We start from the raw sequence: 14,734 nt of genomic DNA, 5'->3' as shown, positions 1-14,734 counted from the left end.
GGTAATTTATAGATTCAATGCCATCCCCATCAAGCTACCAATGACTTTCTTCACAGAATTGGAAAAAACTACTTTAAAGTTCATATGGAACCAAAAAAGAGCCCACATCGCCAAGTCAATCCTAAGCCAAAAGAACAAAGCTGGAGGCATCACGCTACCTGACTTTAAACTATACTACAAGGCTACAGTAACCAAAACAGCATGGTACTGTTACCACAACAGAGACATAGATCAATGGAACAGAACAGAGCCCTCAGAAATGATGCCGCATAGCTACAACTATCTGATCTTTGACAAACCTGACAAAAACAAGAAATGGGGAAAGGATTCCTATTTAATAAATGGTGCTGGGAAAACTGGCTAGCCATATGTAGAAAGCTGAAACTGGATCCCTTCCTTACACCTTATACAAAAATTAATTCAAGATGGATTAAAGACTTAAATGTTAGACCTAAAACCATTAAAATCTTACAAGAAAACCTAGGCAATACCATTCAGGACATAGGCGTGGGCAAGGACTTCATGTCTAAAACACCAAAAGCAATGGCAACAAAAGCCAAAATTGACAAATGGGATCTCATTAAAGTAAAGAGCTTCTGCACAGCAAAAGAAACTATCATCAGAATGAACAGGCAACCTACAGAATGGGAGAAAATTTTTGCAACCTACTCATCTGACAAAGGGCTAATATCCAGAATCTACAATGAACTCAAACAAATTTACAAGAAAAAAACAAACAACCCCATCAAAAAGTGGGCAGAGGACATGAACAGACACTTCTCAAAAGAAGACATTTATGCAGCCAGAAAACACATGAAGAAATGCTCATCATCACTGGCCATCAGAGAAATGCAAATCAAAACCACAGTGAGATACCATCTCACACCAGTTAGAATGGCCATCATTAAAAAATCAGGAAACAACAGGTGCTGGAGAGGATGTGGAGAAATAGGAACACTTTTACACTGTTGGTGGGACTGTAAACTAGTTCAACCATTGTGGAAGTCAGTGTGGCAATTCCTCAGGGATCTCGAACTAGAAATACCATTTGACCCAGCCATCCCATTACTGGGGATATACCCAAAGGACTATAAATCATACTGCTATAAAGACACATGCACACGTATGTTTATTGCGGCACTATTCACAATAGCAAAGAGTTGGAACCAACCCAAATGTCCAACAACGATAGACTGGATTAAGAAAATGTGGCACATATACACCATGGAATACTATGCAGCCATAAAAAATGATGAGTTCGTGTCCTTTGTAGGGACATGGATGAAACTGGAAAACATCATTCTCAGTAAACTATCGCAAGGACAAAAAACCAAACACCGCATGTTCTCACTCATAGGTGGGAATTGAACAATGAGAACTCATGGACACAGGAAGGGGAACATCATACTCCGGGGACTGTTGTGGGGTGGGGGCAGGGGGGAGGGACAGCATTAGGAGATACACCTAATGCTAAATGACGAGTTAATGGGTGCAGGAAATCAACATGGCACATGGATACATATGTAACAAACCTGCACATTGTGCACATGTACCCTAAAACCCTAAAGTATAATTAAAAAAAAAAAGAAAAAAAAAATAAAACTTTTCTATACTCTGTTCTTTAGAAAGAAGTCACTAAGTCCAGCTCACACTCCAGGTGTTGTGAAACTAAGCTACATCTAGTTCTTTTGTAGCAAAATTTATCTCTTCCATTCATTTGTTTATTGGCTCAATCAACAACACACTGCAGGGTGTGTCTGCAGCTCTTGAAGTTTAACTTCCAGATCCTCTTAGAGATAGAGCTAGTATATATAGAATAAATACATATTAATATATGCACACAACTATAGTTATTTTTATATCTAGAGAGAATATCTGTGTTTATGTCTATATCCTATTGCTGTTAAGCTAAACATGGCTTCTTATAAATATTTCTGACTCCAATCCAGTGCCTTTACTCTTCCCCCTTTCTTATCTATGACTTCCCTTTCTGACAGTTAGAAACTTAGCTCTCGACAACCCCTATTTATAGACTTATTTTTTGACTCCAATACACAAGTAAGCCAGTTCCATAATTGTTCATCATAATGAGAAGCAATTTTAGCAATAACAGAACCATATTTATGTATAATTCCTTTTACTTTTAGACAAAGTTTTTGGTCAACACACTGTTTTCCAATGTTACTTAGATCAACGTTTTTTTTCTCATCTACCTTCAATGAAATTATGTCATACATTTGTAATACAATTAAATTACTTCATCATCATCTGCTTAAAGATTAAGCAATTATTATTCTCAATAAAGATATTTACAAACACTTTTAAAGAGGTTTATGGGAATGTACAGTTTCAGTTTACACTTTATATTTAGTTCCTTTTTGGCCTATGGACAAACAATTGTTGTGGCACAGTTTAGTGAGAGAATATATTTTGTCTTTGTTCATTTGTGCTGGCTGCTCTAACCAAATAGCACAGACTAGATAATTGATTATAATGAACAGAAATTTATTGGTTCACTGTTCTAGAGGCTGGGAATTCCAAGATCCAAGGGGCTGGCATTTGGTGAGGGGCTTCTTGCTGCATCATTTCATGATGGGAAAGCAAAGAGAGGGCAAGAGAGAGCAAGAGGGGGAAAGCTCACCCCTGCAATAATGAACCCATTCCAGTGATAATGGCATTAGTCTATTGATAGGATACGGCCTTCATGACTTAAATATATCTGAAAGATCCCACCTTCCAATACCATCACAATGGCAATTAAATTTCAACGTGGATTCTGGAGGAACAAATGCTCAAAACATAGCATATTTTCTCCATTGGTCTGTCTTTCCATCTTTCACAAAATTCAATTTATTATCTACCTGTGGATCAATTTCTGTATCCTGTAACCAATTCCATTGATTTATGTGTCTACCTTGTGCCCAATACCATATTGTTTTGACTTCTATTATAAAGGTAAGACATGAAACCAGGTCATGTACATGCTGCAGCTTTGTTCTTTTATAATTATTTTGTCTATTCTGCTAGGTTTGCTGTTATGCAAAAAGTTATAACCAGTTTGTCAGTATTTACCCAAAAACAAGCTTACTTGAGTTTCAGTTGAGATAATATAAAGTCTGGAAAATAGTCACCCTGAAGTCTGCCAATCCTTGAATATAATATATCTTTATGCTCATTTAGATGTTTTATTTTTAACTGATATTCTGTACTTTTTGGAATTTTTAAGACAAATATCTTAAATATGTTCATAGAGCTAAATGAAGTCTTGAAGAAAGAAAGAAATGAAACCAAGAAAACAATGTGTCAAAAAGTTTCTAAAAATTAATAAAGGGAGAGTAATTATAAAATATTACCGTAATAGAAATTGTGGAACAGTAACCAATAAGAGATTAAGTATACCATGAAAAGTAATGGCTCAGATTGCCTGATTTAAAAATATTAATATCTTTTATGCTATCAAACTACTGTCATTTTCACTGCCACATGAGAGTAGGAGCATAGCCTATGAGGAGGGGTAGAAGGTATCTCATTTTGTGAATTAAGAATATATGGCCATGGCAAATCTATACCCAGCTCTTTATGAACAGAGCTAGGATTATAATTGATCTTGTGTTTTGCAGTACAGTCTTATCCACATGCCTGCACATCTGAATTTCTAGATGAAAAAAGAGTCATTTCTTGCTGCTTTATACCTAGAAGTGTATATAAGAGAGTGGGCAGTGCATTGGTTTCTTGGTATTTTAGTGGAATACAGATATTAATTATTTTTCAAAAATAACTTTAATTAGATGAACATTTTATATGTTTTATCGCAGTATTGCAACTCACAGAAGAAAGAAAATTCATGTAGGGTGGTCTGGCACATTCTAAACATTTTCATGGTGATTTCATAACACATTATAGAGATTCTAATTATATCACTTATTACTATTTGGGTGCTTATTTACAGAGCTTATTGGATCTACCCCCATAATAAGTAGTCATGTTATTCACTTTTTAATAACACTGATTAACACAGAAACTGTTATGAAGTCAGAATTCAGTTCTCGTTAAGTGAATTAGGTCAAAGAGACTCAAGCTATGCCTTTTGTGTTAGAGCTAGGAAAACTTTATATTTTAATTCTGAGCACATGGTAGAACATATTTATTATAAAGTGATCACAAGTTCTAAAGCTTTGCATATGTGCAAAGCTATTGAGGAGGAGAATGAGGACTTATTCTGAAGCAAACATTACACTAAGTATTCTATATAATGTATTTTATTTTATTCATCTATTATAAAGGGAGAAAAATATTATTTTTTTCAATTGTACACATGAGGAAAGTAATACATGGAAAAGTTAATTAATGCGACACAGAATTTTGGAAAGACGGTTAAGATTGTGCACTTTAGATGGATTCTAATCTCATTTAAGAGTTGGAAACAAATGAAACAAAAACAGCAACGTGAAATACGAAAAGAAAACCAATAAGATAACATAAAAAATATGCATTCACAACAATTTTATACAATTTTTTATTGAGGGGATAAATATTAAACTAGACAAAGTTAAATTGAGAAATATAGAAGAATTTTAACATATTCAAAATACTCTTCCAAGAGCAAAGAGATAGAAAATACAAAAAAGAATTTAAGTCAGGATGTAGCGATGCCGGCAAGATGGCAGAGTAGAAAGGCCCAAATTTGTCTTCCGCAGAAACACCAATTTAGCAATGATATGTGGATCAAAATAACTTTATGAGAAGTGCAGAATCTAGTTAAATAGTTGCAGTACCCCAGACAAGTACAAAACTAAGAAGAGTCACATTGAAACACGTAAAAAGAGCAATTTCACTTTACCATATCAGCTCTTTTCTCAAGTTGTCACAGCTCAGCACCAACTGAGAGATTGCCTCAGTCTAAAACTTTCTCTTGGAGGGAGGAGAAAGTGGAGCATACATTCAATCTTCTAGTCTTTCAGCATGCTGCCAAAGCCAGTTTGTAAAGACTGGGAAAGAGGGCTTTTTATTCAAACACAGACACCAAGGCAAAGCTACAAGAAACAAAAAAAATCAGGAAAACATGACACAATCAAAGGAATGAAATACATGTCCAGTAATGAAATGTAATATAAGGCTGTTCTTTGTTGCCTCAGTGGCTCTAAAGTAGCTGCATTCTGTCTGCTTTTTTTAAACTTTTACTTAGTCATTTTTCACTACCAAGCACTCACTTCTCAACATATGTGGCCAGGCAATAAGTCATATGATGACCTTTCCATTTTATGCCTTCCTTTCCCTGTTTTGACCTAGTTACATTTAAATTAACCAACAAAAATATTTCCTTCATGCTATGGCACCACCTGTGACTACCCCCCAATAAAAATGCTCACCCATGAGTCATCTCCTCTGTCTGTTTTCCTGACAACCAAGCTGAACCCACAGCTTTTGGCAAATTATGTGACCCTCTGGTAATACTGTGCCTCTTCTTTAAGACCTGTGAGTATAATACAATTTTAAGTTTTTATGTCTCTCTCAGTGCTTTTGATCTGTGTAGAAGTGATCCTTGAAGGACCCCAATAAGGGTGCTTAGCCCTGTTTACACAATACTAACCCTAATGTAATGGAGATCTATAACTTTCTCATCAAAAAAAAAGTAATGATCTTAGAGGAGCTAAGTGAATTATAAGAGAACATAGATGATAAAAGAAAATCAGGGAAATGATACAGGAACAAAATAAGAATATAACAAAAAGTAATGATAAAAAGGAAACACATAGAAATTCTAAACCTGAAGAAAAAAATAACTGAACTGAAAAATTTATTAGAGGGATTAAACAGAAGACTTCATCAAGCAGAAGAAAGAATCAGTAAACTTATAGACAACTCACTTGAAATTATACAGTCAGAGAAAAAAACAAGGAGTAAAAAAGTGAAGGAAGCCTAAGGGACTTAGGATGCAAAATCAATTGAAACAATATACATGTTATGGGAGTTTCAAGGAGTCAACAGATAGAGAAAAGAGCAAAAGAGTTATTTAAATATATTATGGCCCCGAATTCCCAAATCTGGGGAAGAAAATGAATATCCACATTTATGAAGCCCAAAGGACCTCAAATAGGATTACCCAAAGACAGACTATAATCAAATTGTGAAAAGCCAAGGACAAAGAGAGAATTTTGAAAGCAGCAAGAAAAAAAGTAATTAGTGAAGTACAAGTGAGCCTCCATTAGACTACCAATGGATTCTTCAAAAGAAATGTTGCAGGTCAGAGGAAGGGGATAAAATCTCCAAAGTGCTAAAAGAAATAGAAACTACCAATTAAGAACACAATACCTAGAAAAACTGTCTTTCAGAAATGAAGAACAGCTAAAGACCTTTCCAGAATGCAAAAGCGGAGAAAGTTCATCATCACAAGACCAGCTTTATATAGCAGTATCTATGTAGCTAATTTATACAACTAATGTTTTATAATAAATATATTTTATAAAAGTATATTTTATTTTATAATTTACATATTATATTATGAAATATTACTTATGTAAATATATATAATACAAAATTGTATAATAACAATAGCTGTGTAAGGTATCATTCTCTATGTTTTACATTATTAATCATTAATCCAAAACCTACCTGTGAGATAGTATTATCATTTTTCCTAATTCATATATGAAAGAATAGAGGTTCAGAGAGGGAAAAGTAGAGGCAGAAACATAAATACTTGGGATTCCCAAATTCAAACTTTTAATTTCTCTCAGATTTTGGCTCTGACATCCATAATTTTCTAACTTTTAAAAGTTCTCTTCTTCTCTGTCAAAGTTGTACCTTTTACTTATAAGTAACAGCCAGCTAATCCACTTGCTAAAGTGTTCAGCAAGCTCTAGTGGATTTGTGTGATGCTTTCCTCAGAAAATATTGCCACATAAGAAAGTCTTTTAATTGAGCACTAATTATGCACCAGGCAGTATGCTATGTGCCTTATATACACCATCTCTTTTGATCATCACAAAATACTATGGGGTTAATAGATACTTTTTCCATTTCTATTTGAAGAACCCAGAGATAAGAAAGCAGAGGTATTTGTCTAAGGTAGTTCATCCAACTGGTGAGGACAGAGTCAGCAACCAGACAGGAATCCCTCATCTTTCTACTACCAACTTCATTTCTTCTTATATATTTCCCATCCCTTATGTAACAATATTTTTCCTACTCCTAAAGCCGCTGCTTCACAATGCTCTAGATCTCATCTTCTCCTACCAACTCAAAAATTTGCTCACAAAGTATTCCGTCTCCTGCATCAACAATTTCTCCTACATTGGATACTTTCCCTTAACATACCATCATTCCCTGTGGTCCTTTATATTTTAAAAATAGTTCTCCTTTGACCTGATGCCATCTCTAGCTCCATTTCTCTTTTCCTCTATAAAAGTAGAAGTGTATGAAAGATTTGATAAAGACTCTATGCACTTCATTGTCCCCATTCTTTCTTCATCCTTCACTTACTTTAAAAGGTTGAGGATCTGCTATTGTTGAAGCTACTATTCATTTTTGTATGTTTGTCTTATTTGATATATCAACTAATTTGTAATGTAAACTCCATCATAAACCAAGCTGCCATGTGTGCATGGGACAGATATTAGCCTTAATTGTTTATTCTATCCTTCTGTCAATACTACACTTAGATTAAAATAATTTTACAGAAATTCTAGATATCTGGTAGATTATCAGTATTTCTCTTCATCTGCTTTTTTGATTGTTTCTTTCTCTTTTCCTTCTTTTTTCTCTATCTCCTCCTTTTCCTCCTTATGTCCTTCTATTTTCCTTCTATCCTGTCAAATTTTAACTTTATGTTTCAACGTTAATTTTAGAATGAATTTTTAAAATGTGCTGAATCTCTATTAGAATTTTGTGGAATTGAATAAAATAAAGATTATTATAAGGAACATTGCCATCTTTGTGATTATGCTGTTGCAAAAGGATACCTATTGTCTGAATAGTGTGTTTTCTTGTTCTTGATCAATCATATTACAAGACATGTTTTGCTATTCCAAATAAATTTTGTTTATGAAAAAAAAAAGAAATGCTAAAGGAGGTACTTCAAATTAAAATGAAAAGACATGGTGGGGCATGGTGGCTTACCCCTGTAATCCCAGCACTTTGGGAGGCCAAGGCGGGTGGATCATCTGAGGTTGGGAATTCAAGACCAGCCTGGCCAACATGGTGAAACCCTGTCTCTATTAAAAATACAAAAAATTAGCTAGGCGTGGTGGCAGCTGCCTGTAATCCCAGCTACTCAGGAGGCTGAGGCAGGAGAATCACTTGAACCTGGAAGGCAGAGGTTGCAGGGAGCTGAGATCATGCCACTGCACTCCGGCCTGGGTGCAACAGAGGGAGACTCCATCTCAAAGAAAAAAAAAAGAAAAGAAAAGATACTAAAAGCAACATGAAACCATATGAAAGTATAAAATAAAGGTAAGTCCATAGATAAATACAGAATACTGTAATACTGTAGTGGCAGTGTGTTAATCAATTTTAATTCTAGTATAAAAGTTAAAACACAAAAGTATTAAGAATAACTATAATTAAAGAATATTAATACGTTAATGGATACACAATATATGAATTGTGACATCAAATATGGAGCGTGGACAAAAATAAAAATCTAGAGTTCTATGTAATGGAAGCTATTATCAGTTTAAAACAGACTGTTATATGATGTTGTATGTAAGCCTCATAATAACCACAAGAAAGATAACTGTGGAATATAGACGAAAGATAGAAAATCAGAAATTAAAGCATACTGCTATAGAAAACCATCTAATCCCAAAGGAAAATAGCAAGAGAGAAGAAAGAAAGAATTTATAAAACAACCAAAAAAATTATTAAAGTGTCAGTAAAAGTTCTTACCTATTAATTACCTTGAGTGTAAATGGACTAAATTCTCCAGTCAAAAGACATAGAGTAGCTGGAAGGATTTTTTAAGAGATACAGTTAAACTCTGCTGACAAGAGACTCAAGAGATTCACTTTGCCTTTAAGGACACACATACATTGAAAGTAAAGAGATGGAAAAAGATTTTCTATGGAAATGGAAATGAAAAGAAAGCAGGAATAGCTGTATATATATATATACACACACACACACACACACACATATATACAAACATATATATATATACACACATATATGTATATATCATATAAAATAAATTTCAAGTTGAAAAACTATAAAAAGAGACAAAAAGGTCATTATATAATGACAAAGAGGTAAGTCCATCAAGAGGATAAAACAATTTTAAATATACATATACGAACACCTTACATTGGAGTACCTAAATATATAAAGCAAATATTAATAGATATGAGGAAAGAGATAGCCTACAATATAATAATAGTAGAAGGCTTCATTACCCCTCTTTCAACAATAAACAAATCATTCAGATAAAAAGTCAGTAAAGCAAAACATTGGACTTGAATTACATTTTCAACCAAATGGAGCTAACAAATATAAACAACATTTCATCCAACAGTAGCAGAATACACATTAGTCTCAAGCACATAGAGAACATTCTCCAGGGGTAGATCATATCTTAGGTTACAAAAAAGTATTAATAAGTGTAAGAAGGTTGAAATTATAGTAGGTATCTTTCCAACCACAATGGTGTAAAACTAGAAATCAATTATGGGCAGAACTTCAGAAAGTTCACAAATACATGGAAATTAAATAGCATGCTCCTCAACAACTAATTAGTCAAAGAATAAATTAAAAGATAAATTATAATATATCTCGAGGCAAATAAAAATGGAAAAACAATTTACCAAAGCTTATGGGATATAACAAATGCAGTTCTAAGGGGGAAGTTCATAGCAACAAATATTTCATTTCATCCAAAAAAGAAGAAATAATTTAAGTAAACAATACAATTTTATACCTCAAGAAATTAGGAAAAAGAAGAATAATATAAGCCCAAAATTAGTAAAAGCAAGGAAATTTTAAAGATCAGAGCGGTGATAATTTAGAGACTAGAAAACACAATAAAAATGATCAATAAAAGTAATAGTTGGTTTCTTGAAAAGATTAAGAAAATTGACAAACCTTCATCTAGACTAATTAAGACAAAAATAAAGAAGACTAAAATTTAGAGATAAGAGATGCCAGAACTAATACCAAAGAAATGCAAATGATCATCAGTGACTACTGTAAACAATTATATGCCAACAAATTGGATAACCTAAAAGAAAGAATAAATTCCTAGTCACATACAGTCTACCAAGATTGAATCATGAAGAAGTAGAAAATCTGAACAGACCAAAAACAAGTAGAGATATTGAATAAATAATAAAAATTCTCCCATCAAAGACAGCTCAGAAACTGTTGGCTTCACTGTTGAAATCTACCAAACATTTAAAGAACTAATATGAATCTTTCTCAAATTCTTTCAAAATATTGAAGAATAAAAGATGCTTTTAAATTCATTTTAGGAGGTCAGCATTACCTGGAACTAAAACCAAACAAGGACACTACAAGGAAAGAAAATTACAAATGAATATTCCTGATTAACATAGATGAAAAATCTATTCAAACCAAAATACTAGCAAACCAGATTCATCAGCCCCTTAATAGAATCATTCACCATAATCAAGTGAGATTTACCCCTAGAATGCAAAGATGATTCAACATACAAAAATCAATTCTGCAAACACACCACATTAACATAATAAAGGATAAAAATTATATGATTATTTCAATCATTGCAGAAAAGGCACTCGATAAAATTCAACATCCTTTCATGATAAAAACACTACAGAAACTAAGTATAGAAGGAATGTACCTTAAGACAGTACAGACTGTGTGAAAACCCCCAGCTAACATCTTACTCATCATAATGTTATACTTACTGTGGTAATTTGTCTGAAAGGACAAACATAGAATTTGGACTACAAATAGGAATGAAGATTACCAAGATTCAGGAGAAAGTTGAAACCCAATTCAAGGAATATACATAATATGATAAAGTGACACAGAAGCTGAAATTCAAATTTGCCATGTTTTTTAAAAAACAACCAAACTGATCTGATACAGCTGAAAAATTTACCTCAAGAATTTCACAATACAGTCACAATTATTAACAGCAGAATAAACCAACTTGAGAAGAGAATCTCAGAGCTTGAAGACTGGTTCTCTGAATTAACTCAGTTGGAAAAAAAATAAAGAAAAAAATGAATATAACTTCTGAGAAATATGGAATTATGTAAAGAGACCAAATCTAAGATTATTGGCATCCCTAAAAGACAGGGTGAGAAAGAAAGAAACATGGAATATATATTTGAGGATATTATCCATGAAAATTTTTCCAATCCCACTAATGAGGCCAACATTCAAACTCAGGAAATGCAGAGAACCCCTGTGAAATACTACACTATACAAGATGACCATCCTTAAGACAAATAAGTATCAGATTTTCCAAAGTCAACATGAAAAAAAGTAACATTAAAGGCAGCTAGACAGAAGGAGTGGGCACCTGTGAAGGAAACCCCATCAGGTTAACAGTGGACATGCATTCTTAAGGAAAAGAAACCCCAACAAAGCACTTTATATCCAGCCAAACTAAGCTTCATAAGTGAGGGAGACATAAGATCCTTTTCAGACAAGCAAGTGATCTGCCTTATAAGTAGTCCTTAAGGGACTGCTAAATATGAAATGAAATACTGTTACTAGCCACCACAAAAACACTCTTAAGTACATAGACCATTGACACCACAAAGCAACTAAAAATCGTCTACTTAATAACCAGCTGACATATAACAGGACCCAATCCATGCATGTCAATATTAACCTTGAATGTAAATGGGCTAAATGTCCCCAGTTAAAAAACACAGAGTGGCAAGTTGAATAAAGAAGCAAGACCCAGTAGTATGCTGTCTGCAAGAGATCCACCTCACTTGCAATGACAATCATAGGCTCAAAGTAAAGAGATGGAGAAAAATATACCAAGCAAACAAACAAACAAACAAACAAAAAGCAGAGTTTGCAATTCTAATTTTATTTTATTTTATTTATTTATTTATTTATTTATTTATTTTTTTATTTTTTTTTTTTTTGAGACGGAGTCTTGCTCTGTCACCCAGGCTGGAGTGCAGTGGCGCAGTCTCGGCTCACTGCAAGCTCCGCCTCCCGGGTTCACGCCATTCTCCTGCCTCAGCCTCTCCGAGTAGCTGGGACTACAGGCGCCCGCCACCGCGCCCGGCTTATTTTTTTTTTTATACATTTAGTAGAGACAGGGTTTCACCATGGTCTCGATCTCCTGACCTCGTGATCCGCCTGCCTCGGCCTCCCAAAGTGCTGGGATTACAAGCGTGAGCCACCGCGCCCGGCCGCAATTCTAATTTTAGATACGACAGACTTCAAATCAATAACAATACAAAAGACAAAAAGGGCATTATAATAGTAAAAGATTTAATTCAACAAGACTTAACTATCCTAAATATATATGCTCCCAAAACAAGAGCACACAAATTCACAAACCAAGCTCTTAGAGACCTACAAAGAAACTTAGACAACCACACAAAAATAGTAGGAGACATCAACAACACACTTCAGTGTTAGGTCACTGAAGCAGAAAACTAACAATGATATCTCAGACCTCGCTGGATGCAGTGGTTCACGCCTGTAATCCCAGCACTTTGGGAGGCTGAGGTGGGCAGATTACTTGAGTCCAAGAGTTCAAGACAAGCCTGGGCAACATGGCAAAACCCCATCTTTACAAAAAACAAAAACCAAAACAAAACAAAAAAAAAATCTGAACTCAACACTTGACAAAACGGACTGAACAGACATCTAAAGAACTCTTTACCAACAGAATACACATTCTTGTCATCTGCACATGGCACATATTCTAAAATCGACCACAAAATTGGCTATAAAATCATCCTCAGCAAAATTAAAAAAAAACATTCAGAACACATTATCAGATCACAACAAAATAAAAATAAAAATCAACATGAAGAAGTTTGCTCAAAACCATACAATTACATGGAAATTAAACCCCATGCTCCTGAATAACTTCTGGGTAAACAATGAAATTAAGACAGAAATCAAGAAATTATTTGAAACCTGTGAGAACAAAGATGTAACACCAGAATCTCTGGGGCAGAAATAAAGCAGTGTGAAGAGGGAAATTTATAGCACTAAATGCCCACATAAAAAATTAGAGACATTTCAAATTAACAACCTAACATCACACCTGAAAAGTGAGAAAAACAAGAGCAAACAAACCCTAGAGCTAGCAGAAGGCAAATAATAACCAAAAAGAGCAAGGATATTGAGACATGAAAAAATATTAAAAAGATCAACATAGCAAAAGGTTTGTTTTTTGAAAGAATAAATAAGAATGAAAGACAGATAGACTAATGAAAAAAGACAGAAGATACAAATAAAGAAAATCAGTAATGACAAAGGGGGAAATCACCACCAAACCAACAGAAATAGAAAAAATCTTCAGACACTATTATAAACACTTCTATGCATACAAAACAGAAAACATACACGAAAGGGAGAAATTCCTGGGAACAAACAACCTTCCAAGACTAAAACAGTAGGAAATTGAAACTCAAACAGGCCAATAACAAGACCCCAGATTGAATCAGTAATAAAAGCCTACCAACCAGAAAAAGCCCAGTACCAGAAAAATTCACTGCTGAATTATCCTAGATGTATAAAGATGAGATTATACCATTCCTACTGAAACTATTCTAAAAAAATTGAGAAAAGACTTCTTCTTAATTCATTTTATAACACCAGCATCATTTGGATATCTAAACCTAGCAAAGACACAACAATAGAAAAAGAAAACTTCAAGCTGAAAAATTTGATAAATGTAGATGCAAAATACTAGCAAACCAAATCCAAGAGCACATCACAAAGCTAATCTACAATGATAAAGTAGGCTTTATCCCTGGGATGTAAGGTTGGTTGGCAAATCAATAAATATGATTGATCACCTATAGAGAACTAAAAACAAAACCTCATAATCCTCTCAAGTGTTGTAGAAAATGGTTTTGATAAAATTCAACACTTCATGTTAAAAACTCTCAAAAATAGGTATTAAAAGAACATACTTCAAAATAATAAGAGCCATTTATGACACACCCACAGCTAACATCATACTGTATGGGCAAAAGTTGGAAGCATTTCCCTTGAGAACTGGAGCAAGACAAGGATGTCCACTCTCACTACTCCTATTCAACATAGTACTGGAAGTCCTAGCCACAGCAACTAGGCAAGAGAAAGAAATAAAAGGCATTCAAATAGAAAGAGAGGAGGTCAAACTAACTCTGTTGGCAGACAATATGATTCTATACTGAGAAAACCCCATAGTATCTGTCTAAAAGCTCCTAGATCTGATAAACAATTTTAGAAAATTTTTAGGATACAAAATCAATGTAATTAGGACTACATACCAACAATGTCCAAGCTGAGAGTGAAATCAAGAATGCAATCACATTTGCAATAGCCACAAAAAGAATAAAGTAGCTAGGAATACAGCTAGCCAGGGTGGGGAGAGATCTCTACAATGAGTTACAAGACACTGCTAAAAGATGTTATTGATAACAAACAAATTGAAAAACATTCCATGACCATAGATACAAAGAATCAATATTGTTAAAATGGCCATACTTCTTAAAACAATTTATAGATTTAATGCTATTCCTATCAATCAATTAATGAAATACTTCACAGAATTAGGAAAAACTGT

Source organism: Symphalangus syndactylus, chromosome 1 (assembly GCF_028878055.3).
Source record: "Symphalangus syndactylus isolate Jambi chromosome 1, NHGRI_mSymSyn1-v2.1_pri, whole genome shotgun sequence".
NCBI classification, from domain to species: Eukaryota; Metazoa; Chordata; class Mammalia; order Primates; family Hylobatidae; genus Symphalangus; species Symphalangus syndactylus.
The sequence above is the reverse complement of the archived record's forward strand: the minus strand, read 5'-3'. Positions refer to the sequence as shown.